The sequence below is a fragment of the Diorhabda sublineata genome, chromosome 3 (assembly GCF_026230105.1).
Source record: "Diorhabda sublineata isolate icDioSubl1.1 chromosome 3, icDioSubl1.1, whole genome shotgun sequence".
NCBI classification, from domain to species: Eukaryota; Metazoa; Arthropoda; class Insecta; order Coleoptera; family Chrysomelidae; genus Diorhabda; species Diorhabda sublineata.
Window position 1 is genome coordinate 2,558,800 of NC_079476.1, and position 19,000 is coordinate 2,577,799.

The 19,000-nt window shown below is 34.6% G+C and overlaps 1 protein-coding gene across 1 annotated transcript in view; it reads left to right on the forward strand.

Annotated features, from left to right (window-relative positions):
* LOC130441167 (guanine nucleotide exchange factor for Rab-3A-like) overlaps positions 1 to 19,000 on the forward strand; it is a 78,754-nt gene that overhangs the window by 44,048 nt on the left and 15,706 nt on the right. The window lies entirely within an intron of this gene.

Here is a 19,000-nt window from a genome sequence, read left to right on the forward strand (position 1 = left end):
GATGGGAGCAAAACCAATTATTGGGACAACCTACAGATACTGAGGCAGACAAAAACTCTTCTGGGAAACTATAACCAGAATAGATCTCCTGAATGTTTCAACCTAAGTAAGAACAATCTACGAATACTAACAAAAGTCCTATCGGGGCACTGCCGTGTGAAACACTAAGGAATTCCAGAACACTACAGCTGGGTGCGTCTGAAATAGAAGACGAAGATCTCTGACGATTAAAGCCATCCCACATTCTAGACTTTTTAACAGGAGTGGGATTGATAAATCAGCTATAACACTATCTTGTCCAGTATCAATCTGTTACTATTTAAATCGAACTAAATTTATCAAACTAATAATATTTTGCTACTAAATTCTGTTAAATATAAAATTTAATATATAAATAGATTTAAGTCTTTTATTATTTATTTCATTTACAACACAAAAACATATATATACAGATGTCCTAATCAGCTTTCGTTGAACGACATCTAGATATAAAATTTGAAAGAAAAAGCTTTAGATTTTTTACGGGAATTTAATTTTTCAACTTTAACAAACTGGATCTCTTTAACTGAGTATTTTCGGTCGATTAACGGAATATTATAAAAGCCGTGAGCAGCAGAGCTCCATCACGAAAGTCGAATTTTTCTTCGAATGAAGAATTTAACTAATACACAAAAAAATCTTTCCATAAAATGAATTTCTTGGAAATGATATCAATTCTCAATCTTATTTCTTTATATGGAAAATTTGCTATTCATCAATAACTTTTCATTTCACAAGTTAACTCTCTCTCTCGAATGAAAATTCATAATTTCAATAGACCCGGTCGTTTCGAACCCTCTTGTTCAATTCCAATTGACAACAAAGAAAAAATTGTCATAACGACAAGAAATTTCGAAAATGGGAAGTAAAAAAAATCACCCTAGCAACGATCATTATTCATTAAATAGAAGGCGATCCAGTTCAACAATTACAACGATCAAAATGATCTCGGGCGTTTTGTGCTAGAAAAACTGAAGAAGAAAACTTTGAACTTGAGAAAGACAATTCTTCAACATTTCAACATCACCCCTACTTGCATGTTCGAACCCTCTAGTTAAACTTTTTCTGGCCAAAAAATAAGAAAATATAACAAAAATGACCATAAAATGGAGAGGGGTGGAGATGGAAAGTTTCGACCTTAGACAGGAAATCATCTCGCAACTAATTGAACCTACATGGGAAATTTCATTTTTCAGTCGCTTTTCGTTTGACCTGCAGAGGTGAGCAAAGGTCAAAAACCACTTTTTTGCACTGCGACCCCTCGAAATATTCATTTGTTTCCAACCAAACTCTAATAACATCAATTCGCCGCCAAAAAAGCCACGTATGCTAATTTTGAACCAAATCGGACCCATAGCAATTGCTCGAGAGGCGAAAATAAACTACAGACATTCGAAAAACCATCATAATCGTGTTCAGGAGGTCTCAAAACATGGGAAAAATTCGACTAATTAGCATAACTAATAGTTAATCTAAAGTTATGTTTCAAATGTATGATGTGCTCATTATTCCCAATAATTTATTTAAAAAATGAATATCGTTTCTTATAGAAAGCTGCAATGTCGATTAGTTATTCGATTCTACTTCAGACACTTTTACCAATGGTAGCATTTTTATAATCGCACGAAATTAATTGCGTCGCGTGCTACAATATTTATGGATGACTTGTCGTGGAAAGTATAAAAAGAGAAGATGAAAATCGATTTCTTTTAAAAATAGTGACAATTTCTATGGCATTGAAAACTCGTATGTGATATTTATCATGAAGTAAACTACATAATATTGATCTACAAGGAAATTAGAGGAATTGAACAGATAAATAATTTATCAGAGAAAATTTTAGAGAAATCGTTCAAATAATACTAGTACGATGACAGTCTATCAGTTCATGATTTGATTATAAAATTAGTTATTATATTCGATGTAGGAAATTGATTAAGATCAATACATTTTCGCATGCATTGTCGAAGCAATTTTTCAATTCCCATTTAGGTACATTCAAAACATGTGATTTGAATGCATCAACCGCTTCATCAAATGTGAAAAAACGTTGATTCGAAATTTATCTTTGATCTGCGCTAATAAGAAGAAATCATTCGGTACCAAACAAAGACTGTACGGCGGATGACCCATCAACTCAATGTTTTGACTGTTCAAAAACGTTTTTGTTTGAACTGATATCATCAACCGCTTCTTCAAATGTGAAAAAACGTTGATTCGAAATTTATCTGTGATCTGCGCTAATAAGAAGAAATCATTCGGTACCAAACAAAGACTGTACGCCGGATGACCCATCAACTCAATGTTTTGACTGTTCAAAAACGTTTTTGTTTGAACTGATGTCATCAACCGCTTCTTCAAATGAGAAAAAACGTTGATTCGAAATTTATCTGTGATCTGCGCTAATAAGAAGAAATTATTCGGTACCGAACAAAGACTGTACGGCGGATGACCCATCAACTCAATGTTTTGACTGTTCAAAAACGTTTTTGTTTGAACTGATGTCATCAACCGCTTCTTCAAATGTGAAAAAACGTTGATTCGAAATTTATCTTTGATCTGCGCTAATAAGAAGAAATCATTCGGTACCAAACAAAGACTGTACGGCGGATGACCCATCAACTCAATGTTTTGACTGTTCAAAAACGTTTTTGTTTGAACTGATGTCATCAACCGCTTCTTCAAATGTGAAAAAACGTTGATTCGAAATTTATCTGTGATCTGCGCTAATAAGAAGAAATGATTTGGTACCGAACAAAGACTGTACGGCGGATGACCCATCAACTCAATGTTTTGACTATTCAAAAACGTTTTTGTTTGAACTGATATCATCAACTGCTTCTTCAAATGTGAAAAAACGTTGATTCGAAATTTATCTGTGATCTGCGCTAATAAGAAGAAATCATTTGGTTCCAAACAAAGACTGTACGGCAGGTGACCCATCAACTCAATGTTTTGACTGTTCAAAAACGTTTTTGTTTGAACTGATGTCATCAACCGCTTCTTCAAATGTGAAAAAACGTTGTTTCGAAATTTATCTGTGATCTGCGCCAATAAGAAGAAATCATTTGGTACCGAACAAAGACTCTACGGCGGATGACCCATCAACTCAATGTTTTGACTGTTCAAAAACGTTTTTGTTTGAACTGATGTCATCAACCGCTTCTTCAAATGTGAAAAAACATTGATTCGAAATTTATCTGTGATCTGCGCTAATAAGAAGAAGAAATTATTCGGTACCAAACAAAGACTGTACGGCGGATGACCCATCAACTCAATGTTTTGACTGTTCAAAAACGTTTTTGTTTGAACTGATGTCATCAACCGCTTCTTCAAATGTGAAAAAACATTGATTCGAAATTTATCTGTGATCTGCGCTAATAAGAAGAAATCATTTGGTTCCAAACAAAGACTGTACGGCGGGTGACCCATCAACTCAATGTTTTGACTATTCAAAAACGTTTTTGTTTGAACTGATATCATCAAACGCTTCTCCAAATGTGAAAAAACATTGATTCGAAATTTATCTGTGATCTGCGCTAATAAGAAGAAATCATTTGGTTCCAAACAAAGACTGTACGGCGGGTGACCCATCAACTCAATGTTTTGACTGTTCAAAAACGTTTTTGTTTGAACTGATGTCATCAACCGCTTCTTCAAATGTGAAAAAACATTGATTCGAAATTTATCTGTGATCTGCGCTAATAAGAAGAAGAAATTATTCGGTACCAAACAAAGACTGTACGGCGGATGACCCATCAACTCAATGTTTTGACTGTTCAAAAACGTTTTTGTTTGAACTGATGTCATCAACCTCTTCTTCAAATGTGAAAAAACGTTGATTCGAAATTTATCTGTGATCTGCGCCAATAAGAAGAAATCATTTGGTACCGAACAAAGGCTGTACGGCGGATGACGCATCAACTCAATGTTTTGACTATTCAAAAACGTTTTTGTTTGAACTGATATCATCAAACGCTTCTCCAAATGTGAAAAAACATTGATTCGAAATTTATCTGTGATCTGCGCTAATAAGAAGAAATCATTTGGTTCCAAACAAAGACTGTACGGCGGGTGACCCATCAACTCAATGTTTTGACTGTTCAAAAACGTTTTTGTTTGAACTGATGTCATCAACTGCTTCTTCAAATGTGAAAAAACGTTGATTCGAAATTTATCTTTGATCTGCGCTAATAAGAAGAAATCATTTGGTTCCAAACAAAGACTGTACGGTGGGTGACCCATCAACTCAATGTTTTGACTGTTCAAAAACGTTTTTGTTTGAACTGATGTCATCAACCGCTTTTTCAAATGTGAAAAAACGTTGATTCGAAATTTATCTGTGATCTGCGCTAATAAGAAGAAATTATTCGGTACCAAACAAAGACTGTACGGCGGATGACCCATCAACTCAATGTTTTGACTGTTCAAAAACGTTTTTGTTTGAACTGATGTCATCAACCTCTTCTTCAAATGTGAAAAAACGTTGATTCGAAATTTATCTGTGATCTGCGCCAATAAGAAGAAATCATTTGGTACCGAACAAAGGCTGTACGGCGGATGACGCATCAACTCAATGTTTTGACTATTCAAAAACGTTTTTGTTTGAACTGATATCATCAAACGCTTCTCCAAATGTGAAAAAACATTGATTCGAAATTTATCTGTGATCTGCGCTAATAAGAAGAAATCATTTGGTTCCAAACAAAGACTGTACGGCGGGTGACCCATCAACTCAATGTTTTGACTGTTCAAAAACGTTTTTGTTTGAACTGATGTCATCAACTGCTTCTTCAAATGTGAAAAAACGTTGATTCGAAATTTATCTGTGATCTGCGCCAATAAGAAGAAATCATTTGGTACCGAACAAAGGCTGTACGGCGGATGACGCATCAACTCAATGTTTTGACTATTCAAAAACGTTTTTGTTTGAACTGATATCATCAAACGCTTCTCCAAATGTGAAAAAACATTGATTCGAAATTTATCTGTGATCTGCGCTAATAAGAAGAAATCATTTGGTTCCAAACAAAGACTGTACGGCGGGTGACCCATCAACTCAATGTTTTGACTGTTCAAAAACGTTTTTGTTTGAACTGATGTCATCAACTGCTTCTTCAAATGTGAAAAAACGTTGATTCGAAATTTATCTTTGATCTGCGCTAATAAGAAGAAATCATTTGGTTCCAAACAAAGACTGTACGGTGGGTGACCCATCAACTCAATGTTTTGACTGTTCAAAAACGTTTTTGTTTGAACTGATGTCATCAACCGCTTTTTCAAATGTGAAAAAACGTTGATTCGAAATTTATCTGTGATCTGCGCTAATAAGAAGAAATTATTCGGTACCAAACAAAGACTGTACGGCGGATGACCCATCAACTCAATGTTTTGACTGTTCAAAAACGTTTTTGTTTGAACTGATGTCATCAACCGCTTCTTCAAATGAGAAAAAACGTTGATTCGAAATTTATCTGTGATCTGCGCTAATAAGAAGAAATTATTCGGTACCGAACAAAGACTGTACGGCGGATGACCCATCAACTCAATGTTTTGACTGTTCAAAAACGTTTTTGTGTGACCTGATGTCTTCTGTGATTGGTTACCTTGATTTTTTTGAACACTTCTGTGTTCCACGTTTATCTAATGAATCGGTGACGACATGTCCAGTTATTTCGAAAAAACAAGTGACAATTTTCATGCTAAATTGAAAGTATGCGAGTGGATTTAATGCACAGGAATACCTCAAAAGCTTCCATGCTTTCTAGTACAACAGTCGAAATTCATTCTATATCGGAGCGCGACTGCGATTGAATTCGGAAAAGCAGCGAAACCCAGTGGCCGAAGAGGGTGCTTCATCTTCAAAAGTCAAAGCGTGTTGATCAGCTCACTGCTGTTGGTTTAATCCACGTCGAATATCTAGCGCTATTTATTTCTCAATAATTGACTCTTTATCCAACTAGAATTCGAGGTTGCGTTTATAAGAACCGTTCTGTAATATAGTAGGAGATATTTTAACTATGAACACGTTTGTCAAGTCGTGGCACTAGCTTTTAAATCCCATTATCAAAAAACTCCGCTATCTGACCGTAAAACCAATCAGTAATAGTTTCTTTCAACTTCTCATCATGCTCCAGGTGTAGAAATGAGATAAATTACTGATGAAGAAGCACCTGTTCAGAGAAATTCGTCATGAACTTTCTATTTGAAGTCTTCATTTATGATATTAGACCATCTAGATGGTTCTTCATCATGAACATTTGTCGTTTCTTTGTTAGAAAGCCCCTCTTATAGTCTTTATAGTGATTTTCTAATTATTTTCCAAATTGGTTCCATGTTTTCTTCTCTGCTTCTATAATTTCTTCCTTAACTTTGTTATTTATAATTTTGTATGCTTCCTTATTTTCTTCACTTCTATTTTCAATATAATTCTTCCTTGTCTTACTTTTTTCTGCTTAACAATTTATCTTATTTCTTTTATCCACCATCCGTTTTTGTGTTACTTTTTACAGAGTATTTTCTATGGAAAATGTTTCAAGTTGCTATCAAAAAGTAAAGGACATTTCAGATAAAGGTAAATTAGGTTAGATGAGACTGTATCACGTGCATCCTAGTGGCGGTAAACAAATTAATTCATGATTATTATAATGTTATTCATAGTTATCTTTATTAGGCTGTTTGAACATATGAACACAAGCCTGTCCTGGCAAAATAAACAGCGCTTTTATTTACAATATAACATTGTGGTTTCATTTCCTTCAATATATAAATCATTTTAGTTTAAATTGGATTATCTACCTTAATGCCACGTTAATATATTTCAACATTCGTTATAATGAACGAACGACGTTCTAAAAAACAATTAACGAAAGGCCTGAGTTTCAGCCTCCAAGAATTACAACTGGAACTAGAAAAGTTCACTTCAGATAACGATTATGTAAGTTTAAACCTCTCTATACATATTAATATCTATTAACTAACTTAAATTTAAATATAATACATCAGCATTATATGTTTTTCAAGTGGTATTGAATTTATATTTTATATCACTTTCTAAATTGATTAAGTGCTTACGGATTCACCTGATAATATGGAAAATATTCTAATTTCTAATCCCCAAGAAATTTTATTATCAATTCCCAACAATTGTTCTCACAAGGATAACGAAAACAGTTTTTCTGTATTGTCCTTTTTTTTTAAATTATTATGACTTGCTTATGAGACTTCATATTTAAATACTTATTGTCTGTTTTTTTTTTAATTTTTTTTTGAAAATTTTATGAGATATTAAAGGTCAAAGCTAACAAAAAATGGTTTTTCCTGAATATCTGGATACGAATTGAATATTTTTTTCATTATAACAATGGCAAGGTCATATTCGCTAATAAATATGTATAAAGTTAATCAAAAAAAGAAACATAATAAAATTTGTTGTATCATTACGAAACAAATCAGAAATGATGTTTATATTTTGATCATTGAAATTGATATCGCAAATCAGAACATCTTGGAACTAATTGTTTGAGAAGATACATAGACTTTTAGCAATAATGTTCAATAAGTTCGATACCCTTTTTATAATAAGAATCGTCAAGCTCTTCAAATTATCCGACATCACTTCGTCATTGTTGGAAAATATTTGACCGAGCCATTTTTTAAAGTCTAGGTACAGAAAATAATCCGAGGGGGTTAAATCTGGCGAATAGGGTGTATGAGGTAACAATTCATACTTTAAGTCATTAATTTTGGCCATTGCAATAACGGATGTGTGAGCTGGTGCATTGTCTTGATGAAATAGTAGTTTCTTCTTAGCCAAATGCGGCCGGTGTTTGCTTGATTTCTTCGCTCAAACGTTGTAATAAGCTGAAATAATACTCGTTGTTGATAGTTGTCTCTTTTTCAAGATAGTCAATGAAAATTATTCCACGCGCATCCCAAAAAACCGACGCAACTACCTTGTCCGCAAATGGAACGGTCTTTGCCTTCTTTGGAGCCAATTCTCCCTTTTGAGTCCATTGTTTTGATTGTTCTGTTTTTGATGGACCCACGTTTCACTCATGGTTATGAAATTGCACAAAAATTCCGCTTCATTTCTGTGAAACATTACCAAATACTCGATGAAAATATGACCAATTTTTCCAAGTTTATTATTGATGGCTGCCAAACAAATACTAAACAACGTTGTGTCTTCAAACTTGAAGCGTTTGTTGTAGAGAATGTGTACTTTTAAAAAAACTACCGCAATCTCTAGGTTAGACCAAGCTCTAGGACCATCCTTGTATTTTTTTCTGCGGGCTCATAGAATTTTGAACCCAACTTTGAACGAAATTAAGTTTTGTAAACTATAATTTAAAAATAGCTTTCATAAAATGATGTCTAGGCTACCTTAATAAATATTTTGTCCTTGTAATAAAACGTTGTTCGTTGATTCTTATTCTTAAACTACTACGGGGGTTGCTACTTTAGTTTTGAAACATTTATCTTGATCAAAAACGAAGTCAAATACTTTCAATCGTTGATTTTCTGATTTTCTATGGTTTTTATCGCGGATTAAACCAATATCAGTGAGCCGATCAATTCGCTTCGACTTTTTGGTAATAAAGTACCACCAAAATTAGCGCAATCTCTAGATTAGACCAGATACTTCTAGGATTATCCTCGAATTTTTTTTGGAGACTCCTAAAATCATATCAGTTCATCGGTCGGAGGTACGGTTTTCCAATTTTCATTATTTTTCCTTATATTAATTTCCATTATACAGATATCTTGTTTGAGATTCTCATCATCATCAAAATCATATTATTTTCATGCTTCATTAATGTTCAAGTAAGACACTCATTGTGTCTTTCGTTTTTATCCATCTAGTCCTATAATTTTATCTTCCACGGCATTGGCAAACTGGCATATATTGAAATAAATTGTAGAAGAAATTATTTTTCAAAAAAGTTGATTTTTTTGTTGTCATTCTTCGCAATTGTGTTTTCCAAGGTTTTGGAACGATAACTGAAATCTTCTTCGACAAACACCGTTTTAAACTATCCAACCAGTTTATCAAAATTTTCAGCAACACAACAAATATTTACATTGTTTGGAAATCGAGATCAAAGGGATTTGAGGAATAATTTGTTCGTGTACAGGACCCTCAACACATCAATGAGAAAATGTCTGCAAAAGTTTCATTGGGTTGAGGTTGATCGAAGTGAGCGTTAAGAAAATTGGCGGAATTTTCAAAACACAGATTGTAACCATGAAAATCAATATCATTATTTGATGCGGTATGGGATATTATAATTACTTTTGAAGCATTCTTGTGACGATCCACAAAATATTTTACTATCGCCACAGAAGATTTTTTACTTCGTTGTAAATTTATCTACTCCATTAAAAATTCCATGATTTACAAATTATAACACAACCTCCTGAAGCCTTCGCTTTATTTTTTCTGTTTTGCCATTCGTTAATATTTATCTCAACGCTCAAAACGCCTCTAAATCCGTTATGATTCTAACGCTCTGGACGAAGTGGAACGGGAAAAATCGTGGTAATGAACGTGATTGTCGTGAGTGCTTACTGAAATAAGCCCTTAGTAATACTTTTTAACTAATTCTATTGAAAAAACGAAATTTACTAAATTTTCTTCCTCTAGTTTCAAAGTGGTGTTCATTTTTCTATTAATGTAGAAAAGTAATAGATCAAAAAAATAAAAAAAAAAAATAGAAAATCAAAAGTTATTGCTTTTGTATGACCTATAAAAGGCATTAGTCAATGGTTTCCAAATATCAATTAAAGTCTTTCTAAATGTATTAACAATTGCGTGAGTTTATGTAAATCTGTTATTTCGATTAAAGAAAGTTACTTAATTAATTGATTCCAATATTTATAATCACTTTCAACTATTATCATAGAATATACCAGAAAACTATATTTTTACCCAGTCTTCATAACATTTTATGTTGTTAAAATACCAAAAATTTCAATTAATGTATGTGGTCCAAGTGTTTGTCCATTATTTATTAATGGAAAACATGTGTTTTGGCACGAAATACATCATGGAATTCTACATTTAACATAATATAGTTGTACAACGTTTTTTTATATCATTTTGAACCCAGCTTTGAACGAAATTAAGTTTTGTAAACTATAATTTAAAAATAGCTTTCATAAAATGATGTCTAGGCTACCTTAATAAATATTTTTGTCCTTGTAATAAAACGTTGTACGTTGATTCTTATTCTTAAACTACTACGAGCGTTTCTAATTAAGTTTTGAAACATTTATCTTGATCAAAAAATGGAGCTAAATATTTTCGAACGCTGATTTTCTATGGCCTTCATCGTGGATTAAACCAATAGCAATGTGCCGATCAATTTGCTTCTACTTTTTGGTAATGAAACACCATCTCGAACGAATCGTGGTCGCATTTCGCTACAGGATGAATTGAATTAAAGGTAAAGGCAAAATAAGTGAGTGATTAATTCGGGACAATAACTGGCAGACGGTTGGAGCAAAAAGGAAGAGATAGAATCCTGTATTGAAAAATAAATCGCCCGTTTCCAAAATATTCATCGTACCACCCTCGTATATACACCCATCAATGGAAACCTGTTATTGTTATGACTAAAAACAAATGTGTTACCAAAGTTTGCGAACGTATTCATGAGCATTCACCTCAATTAGTATTCTGTGCATAAAATTGTTTAGTATGCAGACTAAATCTGAACTTTCTTGTGTATAATAGAATCAACGCCTTTGTTTACACATTTTCTATTATCTCTAGACTATAGATTTTATCGGATATTACAAACAAAATATTATGAAAGGGAAAGTGATCTTGAATATAAGTGGAAATATTTTTTCCACGAGAAAGAAACAATTGATTAAACAATACATTTCAGACAAGTTTTTGTGTGTTAACTCACTGTGTTATTACATAAAACAATACTTTGAATTACAGAGAAACAGTGCAAGTTGAAAAATCGTCGTATTAACACGCCTTTAATAATTTTTCCTATTTGTTTGTATCTATTTGTATAACGAAATCTTTGATCTCGATTTTCCTTCCAAGATAATTTGTCCTTGCCAGCTTCACTAGAAGAATTCGTAATGGAGTATTTTAGACTGAAATTTTGTCTACTTAATGATCAGTAACATTAAAATTCACATACTTGTTAATGACTAAGAAAATGTACTGATTTAATATTTTGTTAGAGAAGCAAAAAATCAAAAATTAATTACTAATCACTACGATTAGATCAAATTAGTAGAAAATGTATGGATTGAAAAATTGTCAATTAACATCGACAGTCCACAAGATTGGTTACGAAAAAAGATTTTATTATAAAAATTTATTATACATTCGAATGTTCCCCTTGAATATCCATACGTTTTTTCCATTGATCGAAGCAGTGCTGGAAGTCTTCTTTGGTGAGTGCCTTTAGGATCTCTGCCGTTTTTTGCTTTACCGCTTCCATCGACTCAAATCGAATCCCTTTCAAAGCAGATCTTTTTCTAACCTTTCATGGAAACCTGAGCAGACTTATTGACGCAAGAGCTTTTGGTCAGGAGTCAACTTCCCACAGACTTTTGTCATGTGTAAAATTTTTCCAACTGTTCCTTTATTGGCATTTAGAGCCTCGGCAATAGTCCAGATGCTCATTCGACTATCTCTACGCACAATTTGGTTGATTTTGGTCACTGTTTCCGTTGTTGTTGAGTTGAAACAGTCACAGGGCGACCTATATTTATTGGTTCATATTCTCCGTGGGATTAATTCACACTTAACATGTTGGAAGGACCAGGATTGAAGAGAATACAAAATTAAAGACTTAATTCTTCAATAAACTCATTTAGATCACATTCTAACAATACCTGACGAAAATAAAGGATGGCAAAATAAACACTTTAATACACACATCAAAAAAATTAAAAGAAACTCAAAAAATATTTGGAAAAAATGGAAAACTTCTCTGCTTGCTGTGGAGTATCTGCTTTGAGAACAATGTCTGTGCGTTTAATGCTCGGTTCATCTAAAATTCCAGTGAATCTGAATGTTTTCCCTTGTCAGATGTTCGCAAGAATAAAATTTCTATGTCCCCATCAATACGAAAAGTATTTTTGCCATTTAATATACAGATAGTCTACAGTCTTTTTCTTCATGGTTCGTCCCATGTTGTATCGAGGAAAGACCAGAGTCATGCACAGAATATTCGTCCTCGTCTTCACTAGTACATTTCCTTCCAATATCACGCTTTCTTTTCTGAGCTTCAGAAGTGCTTGATGTTGTCAAACATTTTGTTCAATTTTTAATGTAGATAGAATGGTTATAATAAGACTAATAATTTTCGTAGGTAAAATTAGCATTCCAATATTCAAAAATTGTAATTTAATAGAGATTAAACAGGAAAACTAGGTAGGCAAAGGAATCCTGGTTTTCTAGTGAAGTGCGAGGTGATTTTACCCACAAGAATTTTTAATTTCAATTAAACGAATTCAACAAAAACAAGAACAGCTGTTTGGAATGACAAGAAATTCCTAGACCGCCAAAAACTCAGTGGTGCCAGTGGTAAATCTGGGAAGATTGCTTTAAGTACATTAGGCGCCTCTGGGTAACTTGGATCAACCATTTTCAGAGTAAACAGCTGTTTGGAATGATAAGAAATTCCTAGACCGCCAAAAACTCAGTGGTGCCAGTGGTAAATCTGGGAAGATTGCTTTAAGCACATTAGGCGTCTCTAGGTAACTTGGATCAACCATTTTTAGAGTAAACAGCTGTTTGGAATGATAAGAAATTTCTAGACCGCCAAAAACTCAGTGGTAAATCTGGGAAGATTGCTTTAAGTACATTAGGTGCCTCTGGGTAACTTGGATCAACCGTTTTCAGAGTAAACAGCTGTTTGGAATGATAAGAAATTCCTAGACCGCTAAAAACTCAGTGGTAAATCTGGGAAGATTGCTTTAAGTACATTAGGTGCCTCTGGGTAACTTGGATCAACCATTTTCAGAGTAAACAGCTGTTTGGAATGATAAGAAATTCCTAGACCGCCAAAAACTCAGTGGTGCCAGTGGTAAATCTGGGAAGATTGCTTTAAGCACATTAGGCGTCTCTAGGTAACTTGGATCAACCATTTTTAGAGTAAACAGCTGTTTGGAATGATAAGAAATTTCTAGACCGCCAAAAACTCAGTGGTAAATCTGGGAAGATTGCTTTAAGTACATTAGGTGCCTCTGGGTAACTTGGATCAACCGTTTTCAGAGTAAACAGCTGTTTGGAATGATAAGAAATTCCTAGACCGCTAAAAACTCAGTGGTAAATCTGGGAAGATTGCTTTAAGTACATTAGGTGCCTCTGGGTAACTTGGATCAACCATTTTCAGAGTAAACAGCTGTTTGGAATGATAAGAAATTCCTAGACCGCCAAAAACTCAGTGGTGCCAGTGGTAAATCTGGGAAGATTGCTTTAAGCACATTAGGCGTCTCTAGGTAACTTGGATCAACCATTTTTAGAGTAAACAGCTGTTTGGAATGATAAGAAATTTCTAGACCGCCAAAAACTCAGTGGTAAATCTGGGAAGATTGCTTTAAGTACATTAGGTGCCTCTGGGTAACTTGGATCAACCGTTTTCAGAGTAAACAGCTGTTTGGAATGATAAGAAATTCCTAGACCGCTAAAAACTCAGTGGTAAATCTGGGAAGATTGCTTTAAGTACATTAGGTGCCTCTGGGTAACTTGGATCAACCATTTTCAGAGTAAACAGCTGTTTGGAATGATAAGAAATTCCTAGACCGCCAAAAACTCAGTGGTGCCAGTGGTAAATCTGGGAAGATTGCTTTAAGCACATTAGGCGTCTCTAGGTAACTTGGATCAACCATTTTTAGAGTAAACAGCTGTTTGGAATGATAAGAAATTTCTAGACCGCCAAAAACTCAGTGGTAAATCTGGGAAGATTGCTTTAAGTACATTAGGTGCCTCTGGGTAACTTGGATCAACCGTTTTCAGAGTAAACAGCTGTTTGGAATGATAAGAAATTCCTAGACCGCTAAAAACTCAGTGGTAAATCTGGGAAGATTGCTTTAAGTACATTAGGTGCCTCTGGGTAACTTGGATCAACCATTTTCAGAGTAAACAGCTGTTTGGAATGATAAGAAATTCCTAGACCGCTAAAAACTCAGTGGTAAATCTGGGAAGATTGCTTTAAGTACATTAGGTGCCTGTGGGTAACTTGGATCAACCATTTTCAGAGTAAACAGCTGTTTGGAATGATAAGAAATTCCTAGACCGCCAAAAACTCAGTGGTAAATCTGGGAAGGTTGCTTTAAGTACATTAGGCGTCTCTAGGTAACTTGGATCAACCATTTTTAGAGAAAACAGCTTTTTGGAATGATAAGAAATTCCTAGACCGCTAAAAACTCAGTGGTAAATCTGGGAAGGTTGCTTTAAGTACATTAGGCGTCTCTAGGTAACTTGGATCAACCATTTTTAGAGAAAACAGCTTTTTGGAATGATAAGAAATTCCTAGACCGCTAAAAACTCAGTGGTAAATCTGGGAAGGTTGCTTTAAGTACATTAGGCGTCTCTAGGTAACTTGGATCAACCATTTTTAGAGAAAACAGCTTTTTGGAATGATAAGAAATTCCTAGACCGCTAAAAACTCAGTGGTAAATCTGGGAAGGTTGATTTAAGTACATTAGGCGCCTCTAGGTAACTTGGATCAACCATTCTTAGAGAAAACAGCTGTTTGGAATGATAAGAAATTCCTAGACCGCTAAAAACTCAGTGGTAAATCTGGGAAGGTTGCTTTAAGTACATTAGGCGTCTCTAGGTAACTTGGATCAACCATTTTTAGAGAAAACAGCTTTTTGGAATGATAAGAAATTCCTAGACCGCTAAAAACTCAGTGGTAAATCTGGGAAGGTTGATTTAAGTACTTTAGGCGGCTCTAGGTAACTTGGATCAACCATTTTTAGAGAAAACAGCTTTTTGGAATGATAAGAAATTCCTAGACCGCTAAAAACTCAGTGGTAAATCTGGGAAGGTTGCTTTAAGTACATTAGGCGTCTCTAGGTAACTTGGATCAACCATTTTTAGAGAAAACAGCTTTTTGGAATGATAAGAAATTCCTAGACCGCTAAAAACTTAGTGGTAAATCTGGAAAGGTTGATTTAAGTACATTAGGCGCCTCTAGGTAACTTGGATCAACCATTCTTAGAGAAAACAGCTGTTTGGAATGATAAGAAATTCCTAGACCGCTAAAAACTCAGTGGTAAATCTGGGAAGGTTGCTTTAAGTACATTAGGCGTCTCTAGGTAACTTGGATCAACCAATTTTAGAGAAAACAGCTGTTTGGAATGATAAGAAATTCCTAGACCGCTAAAAACTCAGTGGTAAATCTGGGAAGGTTGATTTAAGTACATTAGGCGTCTCTAGGTAACTTGGATCAACCAATTTTAGAGAAAACAGCTGTTTGGAATGATAAGAAATTCCTAGACCGCTAAAAACTCAGTGGTAAATCTGGGAAGGTTGCTTTAAGTACATTAGGCGTCTCTAGGTAACTTGGATCAACCAATTTTAGAGAAAACAGCTGTTTGGAATGATAAGAAATTCCTAGACCGCTAAAAACTCAGTGGTAAATCTGGGAAGGTTGCTTTAAGTACATTAGGCGTCTCTAGGTAACTTGGATCAACCAATTTTAGAGAAAACAGCTGTTTGGAATGATAAGAAATTCCTAGACCGCTAAAAACTCAGTGGTAAATCTGGGAAGGTTGCTTTAAGTACATTAGGCGTCTCTAGGTAACTTGGATCAACCAATTTTAGAGAAAACAGCTGTTTGGAATGATAAGAAATTCCTAGACCGCTAAAAACTCAGTGGTAAATCTGGGAAGATTGCTTTAAGTACATTAGGCGTCTCTAGGTAACTTGGATCAACCATTTTTAGAGTAAACAGCTGTTTGGAATGATAAGAAATTCCTAGACCGCTAAAAACTCAGTGGTAAATCTGGGAAGATTGCTTTAAGTACATTAGGCGTCTCTAGGTAACTTGGATCAACCATTTTTAGAGAAAACAGCTTTTTGGAATGATAAGAAATTCCTAGACCGCTAAAAACTCAGTGGTAAATCTGGGAAGGTTGATTTAAGTACATTAGGCGCCTCTAGGTAACTTGGATCAACCATTCTTAGAGAAAACAGCTGTTTGGAATGATAAGAAATTCCTAGACCGCTAAAAACTCAGTGGTAAATCTGGGAAGGTTGATTTAAGTACATTAGGCGCCTCTAGGTAACTTGGATCAACCATTCTTAGAGAAAACAGCTGTTTGGAATGATAAGAAATTCCTAGACCGCTAAAAACTCAGTGGTAAATCTGGGAAGGTTGCTTTAAGTACATTAGGCGTCTCTAGGTAACTTGGATCAACCATTTTTAGAGAAAACAGCTTTTTGGAATGATAAGAAATTCCTAGACCGCTAAAAACTCAGTGGTAAATCTGGGAAGGTTGATTTAAGTACATTAGGCGCCTCTAGGTAACTTGGATCAACCATTCTTAGAGAAAACAGCTTTTTGGAATGATAAGAAATTCCTAGACCGCTAAAAACTCAGTGGTAAATCTGGGAAGGTTGATTTAAGTACTTTAGGCGGCTCTAGGTAACTTGGATCAACCATTTTTAGAGAAAACAGCTTTTTGGAATGATAAGAAATTCCTAGACCGCTAAAAACTCAGTGGTAAATCTGGGAAGGTTGCTTTAAGTACATTAGGCGTCTCTAGGTAACTTGGATCAACCATTTTTAGAGTAAACAGCTGTTTGGAATGATAAGAAATTCCCAGACCGCTAAAAACTCAGTGGTAAATCTGGGAAGGTCGATTTAAGTATATTAGGCGCCTCTGGGTAACTTGGATCAACCAATTTTAGAGAAAACAGCTGTTTGGAATGATAAGAAATTCCTAGACCGCTAAAAACTCAGTGGTAAATCTGGGAAGGTTGATTTAAGTACATTAGGCGTCTCTAGGTAACTTGGATCAACCATTTTTAGAGAAAACAGCTTTTTGGAATGATAAGAAATTCCTAGACCGCTAAAAACTCAGTGGTAAATCTGGGAAGGTTGCTTTAAGTACATTAGGCGTCTCTAGGTAACTTGGATCAACCATTCTTAGAGAAAACAGCTGTTTGGAATGATAAGAAATTCCTAGACCGCTAAAAACTCAGTGGTAAATCTGGGAAGGTTGATTTAAGTACATTAGGCGCCTCTAGGTAACTTGGATCAACCATTCTTAGAGAAAACAGCTGTTTGGAATGATAAGAAATTCCTAGACCGCTAAAAACTCAGTGGTAAATCTGGGAAGGTTGATTTAAGTACATTAGGCGCCTCTAGGTAACTTGGATCAACCATTCTTAGAGAAAACAGCTGTTTGGAATGATAAGAAATTCCTTGACCGCTAAAAACTCAGTGGTAAATCTGGGAAGGTTGATTTAAGTACATTAGGGGTCTCTAGGTAACTTGGATCAACCATTTTTAGAGAAAACAGCTGTTTGGAATGATAAGAAATTCCTAAACCGCTAAAAACTCAGTGGTGCCAATGGGCAAAGATACCCCGAGCGTCAAAGTCACCCCAATTGACTGTACATCTGTATTTAATTTAGTTCGCCGACAGACCTTCAGATTCATTATTGATATATTGCGTTTAAGCCTAATAAAATAAGAAACGATGATTTTATTGGTTGCAACCTTTGACCTTATATAAATAACAAAATTTTAGTTATAGTTAAATGAAAATGTCAATAGCATTGAAAATCCAAAGATAAAGGTATAATTTCTATATTTCCTTTCATTCAAGATCAGTGCTGGAAATGTACTAGGTCGATTTAAATAGTTGTCCATTGTTTGAATATTTTTTTTTGGTAACGGAGGTTTTTCAATCGCAGAAACAAATTATACCGGATGACACCATTTTTTTTAATTTAATCGATTATCATAGTCCAATTTTATTAATAAAATGATCAAGCATTCGTAACCCTAGACTTCTGTTATGAAATAAATATAATGAATATACCGAGTGTACACTTATTTTTTCACATAATTAACCTTCTCATAACAGCTAAAGATAAAAATTTTTTCAAAAATGTTCCATTTTTCACATATGGTGTAAAAAAATTTGTGTCATACTGTTTATATAGGCATAAGGGCTTAAACTTTCATTTCCAAACAACTTTACGTTCTTAAAAAATGAATTTAATATAAAAATTCACCAATATAAGTAGAGCTAGTTCTTACAAATCCAAATCAGCATCAATAATATGGTCCAATGTCCATTTTTCTCTTCTTCTTTAACACTAGGAGTCCGAATGGGAGTCAGTTGACCCTTGCCCATTTTTTATGCAGCTGAATTGTGGGAAAATAAGTTTCTCAAAAATTTCACTTTGAAAATTTGTTATTTCTTGTCAAAATCGCTTATACACCCATAACTTTTGTAGTTTAAGTTAGGTCATGGCATTAACTTTATTTGCATGTATGTGTCGCGTAAACGGCATCCCATAGAGACCTAAAACATATTTGTGTGACTATTCTTTACAAAAAAGAAACTATCGAGTACTGAAATGAGACTAAACGCCTGTACACACTTGTCCCAACGAACGGATCGGCGCGGGAAAGCTTCAGGGTTCGGCTCGATACATTCGCCACTCTTGCAAATCCGGAATCAAGGTTCTTTACTCAAAATGGTTATAATTATCAGCAACTTAATTTATTAATGGTGGCATGTATCTTGCAGGATTTCATTCGAAAAAGGTAACGAAGTTCTCATCTTCAGAACTCTCCTCGTCGCCGCGGAGGCGGTCCGACTATATAATCGTAGATATGATAGGTGTGCCCCGGCCTTAAGACTGTTTGAGTAAACAGTAATTACCGACCAGAACCGGTGAAACAAAATAAAACTAAAAATTTGTTGTAATAGCACGTAGAACAAGAATGTATGC